At 41.9% G+C, this 7,509-nt stretch overlaps 1 long non-coding RNA gene across 1 annotated transcript; it reads right to left on the bottom strand.

Moving 5' to 3' along the window:
• Window positions 1–754: 754 nt before the first annotated feature.
• Window positions 755–4,473, bottom strand: LOC135113935 (uncharacterized). Its single transcript, XR_010275131.1, has 2 exons — window positions 3,859–4,473; window positions 755–1,791 (listed from the first exon to the last, which is right to left on the bottom strand). It is a non-coding gene; the product is annotated as an uncharacterized LOC135113935 (long non-coding RNA).
• Between the last annotated feature and the right edge of the window lie 3,036 nt (window positions 4,474–7,509).

The following is a 7,509-nucleotide window of genomic DNA, read 5'->3' as shown; positions in this document are numbered from 1 at the left end:
GCCATGAACTCTACGCTTTCCCTGAGGTGTATACATATATAGCTCGCTTTGGTCTAACACGTGATCTCCAAGACCGTGGTGGTGAACATTACACGCAGATATTGTTCTCTCGGTATCTTGCTCTCTTGCTTTAACGCCTTAGAATTTATTCAAGAAAAATAAATGGAAGCTGAGAGAAAGGAAATGGGGACAAGAAAAGCATGAGAAAAAAAAATCACGTAAATAAACACGATATTTTTAAATAATTTATTCCAAAACAAGAGAGAGAGAGAGAGAGAGAGAGAGAGAGAGAGAGAGAGAGAGAGAGAGAGAGAGAGAGAGAGAGAGAGAGGTGAAAGTGGTGAAAAGAAAGAGAAAGGGGAAGGGAAAGATGACAGCCTAAACGAGCGGTGAGGAATACAGGAGAGAGGGAAAAAAAAAGGTTTGGGACGCAAGGCTCACCAATAAAGTTGACGGCAGCATCAACAGGGACGGTGGTGGCGTGTGGTGAGGAAAATCTATGAAAAATGTATATAGTGCAAGAATTTAAAAATAGCAACAGAAATCAACGGACTGTTCCATTGCCTTAGAATACAAGATGAACAAGACAACAACACAAGTGCAGAGGCAACAGAGAAATTGTGGCTGGATGGTTGAAGTGCATAAAAGAAGGGAACAAACGAATGAGGACAGCAGTTTACACGAGGAAAGAGAATGAAACACGAACAAAGAGCGAGAGAAGGATGAAGCGCATCAAGTGTTAACCAAACAAAACTTAATATCACGTAAAGTTTATAATCTCTTAAAATCCTGTTTCTTAAGAACCGCTGATAACACTAAACAATATATACACGAGCGAGCAAATGTGGCTATTGAATTTTAATACAACTTGCGATGAGAGCTGTAAAACTCATCCCCGACACACACACAAAAATAAAAATAAATAAATAAAATAAATAATAATAATAATAATAAAATAAAAATAATATATGTAGATAAATAATATATGTAGATAAATAAATATGCAAATTATTTAATAATAATAATAATAATAATAATAATAATAATAATAATAATAATAATAAGCGAATAAATTAATAAATAATAAATTCATTTAATATAAAATACTTGTCATAGCAACGGCATCGGTAGTAAGAGACGATGAAGTGTGTGTGTGTATGTGTGTGACCACACACCGAAACAGCGAGGTCACAACCCCTCGGGTTACATCCCTTACCTACTTGCTACTAGGTGAACAGGGGCTACACATTAAGAGGCTCACCCATTTGCCTCGTCGCTCCCGGGATTCGAACCCAGGCCTTCTTGGTTGTGAGCCGAGCGTGCTAACAACCACTACACTACGCGGTGTGTGTGTGTGTGTGTGTGTGTGATACAAGGAAGAATAGGAGAATAGAAAAATACGAGAAAAATTAAGAAAATCCAAATAAAATGTGGAAGAGGAAAATACACACGTACAAACACACAAAATAAACAAAATAGAATAAGAAATAATAATGTGAATAAAAAGCACGAGAAGAAAAGAAAAGAGAAAACAGACAAAATATTGTAACGAAGGAAAAAAAAAAAGTCACCGTACAAGAGCGAGTAGCAGTACACTAGGCGGAGGAAGAGAACGGGGAATAACAGAAAACGGGAAGGAGAGGGATACTGCAGAAACCCGCTCGCCACGCCACACGTCGTCGTCGTCGTCGTCGTCGTCGTCGTCGTCGTCGCCGCCACCGCCGTCGCCGCCGCCGCCGCTCACCACAGCCACACGCACCGCCAACTTTCATGTCTCCTTGTTCCGGTTTCCTGTTACAAACCAAAGAAATTTGTGTAATCTCTAACACTTATAATGGCTTAATTTTCTGTGTTAACAAGAACTATACCAAATGTTTGAATACGGATCGCAAGAGTTGAAGCTCCTATTATTATATTTGGTAAACAGGTGGTATACGTATCACAACCATCTAAAAGCGTTCATTCGTTATTGTTGTTGCTCCGTAATCCTCGTCAATAACAAATAACTGACTGCCTAATTATTTCAAGGACTTGAAAACTTGCACCGAGGCAGCAATGGAGTAAATATACTAGCAGCTTTTGGAAGTGAAACAAGAAATTATAAAGATCTGTGTAGTTTATCACACGTACGAGTAAGCGATAACAGAAAACTGAAAGGGAATCGACGAGAGGCAGACGCTGACAGAGAAAGAAAGACAGACAAGAGATAAAGATAAACAGAAAGGGGCGAGGCACAGACAGACAGACGGACAGACAGAGAAGGTGGCGGCGGATGAAAAAAAAAAAGAAGGCGCAAAGGTGGGGATCATAACAGAGCGTTAGTTAAAGAAAGAAAAGAGGGAAAGGGAAAGAGAAACATTCAGGGCAGAAGTTGGAAGCGCGAAGAGGATGATGAAAAATATATCAGCGAGACGCACGTCGCGTGCATTGCCAGTATTCAAGGAACTTTTAACATTAACACGCATCACGTAAATTATAATATTTTAAACCATGAATCACCAGAAGGACGATTTACGATTAATTCCGAAATAGTTGGGAGGCAATTCTAGGAGGAAGGGAGGGAGGGAGGGAAACGAGGAGGGGGACGAGGAGGTGGAGGGACGAGGAGAGAAAGTAGGGAAGGAGAAGAGGAGGATGGGGATGGAGGCGTGGAGAAAAGAAAGTAACTAGCAGTTACTTTATTACGAGTAATGGAGGAAACACATGAATCAGGGGGAAACGAGGGACCGAATGACCCCTGAAGAGCTTGTATCCTATAATAATAATAATAATAATAATAATAATAATTATAATAATAATAATAATAATAATAATAATAATAATTATTATTATTATTATTAGTAGTAGTAGTAGTAATACCAGCTAATACCACCAAATTACCATGAAAAGAAGCGATAATGAAGCCAAGTACATCTAACTTAGCCATCTAACATTCCCTTACTCCCCTCCCCAGCCTCTCCTCCTTCCACGATGCACAACTCTCCATCCACCAGTGAAGGAAATAAATCTCTGAAGAGGGAGGGAGGAAAGGAGAGAGAGAAGTGGTAGACAGGAGGCAGCAAACGAACAAGAGAACGAAATTTATCATCTTGACGTTTAGAGCGGAGGGAGGGAGAAGGAAAACGGTGGAATGCGGCAAGAAACCAACTGACAGGCAAAGAAAGAACAGTGGAGGAGGAGGAAGGAGAGAGGAAAGCAGCAAGAAGTAACAGAGGCCAGCAGGGGGTAGAGTCTGAGGAAGGAGGCACGGGTGGAGGCAGGGAAGGTGGCAGGGGGCAGGATGGAAAGAAGATGAAGGGTAATAATTGTAAACCTATTGGAAAAATTATCAATGTTCACGTGATACTGGGAATACTACCAAATATTTTAAAATCTCACTACTGATGCAGGAACAAATTAACTTGAGAAGAGGCAAGAGGGAAGATAGAGAAGTACATAAAGGAGTGGGAGGGTGCAAAACGAGGAACGAGCGAAGGGTGGAGGAAGAGAACAAGTAAACAGTGAGGGAGGAGGAGAAAATGCCAACGAGTGGAGAAGCGAGGGAGAAAACAAGTAAACTGGTGATGATGGAGGGACGTAAAGAGTCTGAATACCATTACCAACATTTAAAAAAATAAAATAGATATACGTGTATCTTTGAAATATGAAAATAAAACTTACCCATAAAAATCATGAAAACTACATAAAAACTGTTTAAGAACTACATCCAACTTGGAAATATGAAACAAAAACTTATCAAACTTATCTATAAACATCATGAAAACTAACACACACACACACACACACACACACACACACACACACGCTTGCAACGAGATAAGCAAACTTCCACTGTTTAATACAAGGCTTGAAACTCACCTGAACAAGACGTTGCAATGACACCGGATCGACAGTGACAGTGTGGCGTGTGTGTGTCCTTGTTCGTGTGGAGAGGAGTGGTGGAGGACAAGATAAAAGATGAGAACGAGGAGAAAGAAAACTAAAATCGAGAAGCGTTGAATCAGCAGAAAAAGGAAGAGGAATGTGAGCCCCATCTGCAGATGTAAGGTGAGGAACACAAAGCCAGCGGAGAGGGCGAGGATGATGATAACGATAACGATGGAAAGACAACGAGGAGGAAGAGGGACACGAGGACAAGCGTTAAAAAAGACTAAAGGGGGAAAAGAAAGGAGGAGCAGGAGGAGCAGCAGCCAAAGGAAGCTACACCACCGCTCCTCGCCACCACGACACACACACTGAAAAATGGGAAGTCCCTCAGGCTCGACCCTTCATCGCCTCGAGCTCACGTCTCGAAACCTAAGAAAGTTCGAACAGCAAAAATAGCAATCCCATCTTTTCTGAAACGTACTCTGACCTGTACCGAAAACCTTGTACTGTGCCTGTACATCAGTCGCAGTTTAACAGTTTATTAAAGAAAGGTTGGTTACAAAACAGTGCATAGGGGCGCACGAACATAGGTTGGGGATTAATAACACTACAGAAAAAAAAAATAAATAAATAAATAAAAGCGCTGCAAGAGAACTGGGCACTCAGGCTTGTTATTTTTGTATTGTGGTTTATGAAATGTTACGGGGGATGTTCATTTTATTTTTGTGTTATATATAATTGTATATTACAATAGTTAAGTTTTTGTTATTATTAACGACTTAATGATGTGATATGAGGAATATTTATGACTCCATGTTACAGGCTATTGTAATGTGAAACTTCATTGATGATTTATTACCAATTACCGTTGTATTATTTTGTTAGGATGGGGGAGATGACCTTATCGCTGCCGATTCCATTAACAAACATATGCTGCTGCTGCTGCCACTACTACTACTATTACTGCTACTACTACTACTACTACTACTACTACTACTACTACTACTACTACTACTACTACCGATATTACTAACACCATCATCACCACCATTACTACTACTACTACTACTACTACTACTACTACTACTACTATTACTACGTGTGAAGGGAAAGGTCGCGCGGTGCCTCTTTGTGTGTACTCAGTGACGTGGTTGTGCTGGGTGTTGTTGTTGTTGTTGTTGGTGGTGGTGGTGGTGGTGGTGGTGGTGGTAATTTTCCTCCTCCTCCTCCTCCTCCTCCTCCTACTCCTACTACTACTACTACTACTACTACTACAGACTACTACTACAGACTACTGCCGTCCGCCATGATGGTTGGCTGTCAACAAACCCTGCTGGTGAATCTCTGGTGAAATTCCGGGTTTTTAAGGCATTTACGAGTGACTGCATGCCCAACACCCCACCATGAAGTTATAGAGGTACGGCCGAGTGATGCAAACTGCTTGATAAGACAGTGGATTTTAAGAAATGAAAGCTTGAATATCTGTGGCCTACCATCCAATAGCATTCGGCCAGGAATCCTACGTCAGTGTTGTTGGTGACGTCAGAGCCACGTCACTGATAAGAAGCCATGAATGACTCAGGTGAAGCCCAAAGTGAAGCAAATAAAGGTTCAAGTGAAACTGAGTTATCTGGAAGCCACAGTGATGGTGAATATGTTTTGAACGAGCTTTTGTGCTTCGTGCAGTTTCATATTCACAGATCTACCCGAAATAATATTGCTGAAGTGGTGTTACGCCACTTTAGTGAACCTGAGATAACTGTTGCGAAGGAAATACTTGTCTATAAGTACGATGAACTGATTAGTCACAAAATTAAAAAGAGGCGTAATGTACCCGGTAAAACGAAAAGTGAGTCTACTGTGGATGACATCCTGACAGTTATGATGGAGCTGGATGGCAAAGAAGTATCTACATCCTTCGTAGCTAAAGACTTGAACCGACTGCCGAAATGTGATCCAAAAGACATTGATCCTTACGCTAATCACCAGCTGATAATGGCTCTCCAAGAAAGGGTGCACCGTTTGGAGGATAATATGAGTGAAGCAAAGGCTGAAATAATCTGCAATCAAGATGCAGTGAGACGTATAAAAAACACACAAGAAGAAATGGAGACTGTTGTCACAAATCTAGTTGCAGAACCACCCTCTTATGCTGGTGTCACATCTGGTAACAGCCTACCCAGAGGATGCAGCAGAAATAATTTATCACAGAGAGATCTTTGTAGAAGGCATTATACGCAGTCGGAGACAGAGGATGAACCATCAGGACGGGATGATGAAGCTGTTAGTCAACTTCAGGAAGCAAGTGTTGGCCTGAATAATGGAATGTCCGATGGTGATGCTGCAACGGCAAATGGTGACGCTGAACCAAGAGTGAGCGGTGTCGACGATGGCGGAGACCGTGACAGTGATACTTCACGTGTGGTGACTGGAGGGCGTGGTGACGACGAGGTTGGTAGCGAGCAACACGGCGTCGATGCAACGCGCGGTGGTGATGGTGGTGGTCTTGGATCGTCGTCTGGGAATGGAAGTGTCTCAAGAGATGGGGCGTTGCCGCTTCGGGGTACCGGCGCTCCAAGAACGGTTGGCGCTCATAGGAACGGTAATCCATGGATAACAGTGGGACCTAACGGCAAGCCTGTCAAATCAAACCCCCCTCGACAGCCTGGAGGAGGATTCCTGCCCCGCCATGTAGGGGAAAATCCCAGGCAGGGCGGCAGGCGGCGTGTGCAGGGTAGTGCGACCAGTAACATGTTTAAGGGCGCGCCACCCCCAAGGAGGGATTTTTTTCTCTCGCGAGTTGTGAGTAACACTGATGATCAGGTTATAAAGGATTATATAAGAGACAAGGGAATCAATGATTTTGAATTGCAGTTAGTATCTAATGAACATTCCATATTTAAATCATATAAGCTATCAGTTTCTGTGGGAGACAAAATTAAAGTGTTGTCACCTGATATTTGGCCTCAAGGCGTTTGTGTTGAAAAGTGGAGAAATAGGAATTAATGTTTTTGTACAATTTCATGAAAATGGAAGACAGTAGAAATTTAACGTGTGTTTCATATAATTGTGAATATGCAGATGATTTAAGGGCACCGTTCCTAAGTGAGCTTTATAATCAAAGTGATTTTTTTTTTAATCCAGGAGCATGGTTTGTTTATGAGTCAGCTTGATTGGTTTTATGGAGTGGGTGAGGGTGTGAATGTGCACGGGGTCAGCGCCATGGAGGAGGGTCGGCTGGTGCGGGGTAGGCCGCACGGCGGAGCAGCCATCCTGTGGCGTGACTCCAAGCGGTTTCGTGTCACTCCTGTACCTTATGAATCCAAACGATTGTGTGCTGTTCGAGTTCATTTACCAGAACAAACGGGTTTGGTGATATGTGTATATATGCCCTGTGATGATCAAAGAAGTGACCAAAATGTGAATGAATATGTAAATATACTGAGTGATATAGCAGTTCTTAGTCTTAGTAATGATATAGATTTTATATTAGTAGGTGGTGATTTTAATACTGATTTTAGCCGTGTTACGCCCCAGACACGGGCCTTTGTTAAATTTATCGATGAGTACAGGTTTTATTGTTGTGATAATGATGCCTTATCCACAGTTGCTTATACTTATTGCAGTAAAGGAAATAATTTT

The sequence above is a fragment of the Scylla paramamosain genome, chromosome 26 (assembly GCF_035594125.1).
Source record: "Scylla paramamosain isolate STU-SP2022 chromosome 26, ASM3559412v1, whole genome shotgun sequence".
Classification (NCBI taxonomy): Eukaryota; Metazoa; Arthropoda; class Malacostraca; order Decapoda; family Portunidae; genus Scylla; species Scylla paramamosain.
This window is presented reverse-complemented; position numbering and strand designations above follow the sequence as displayed.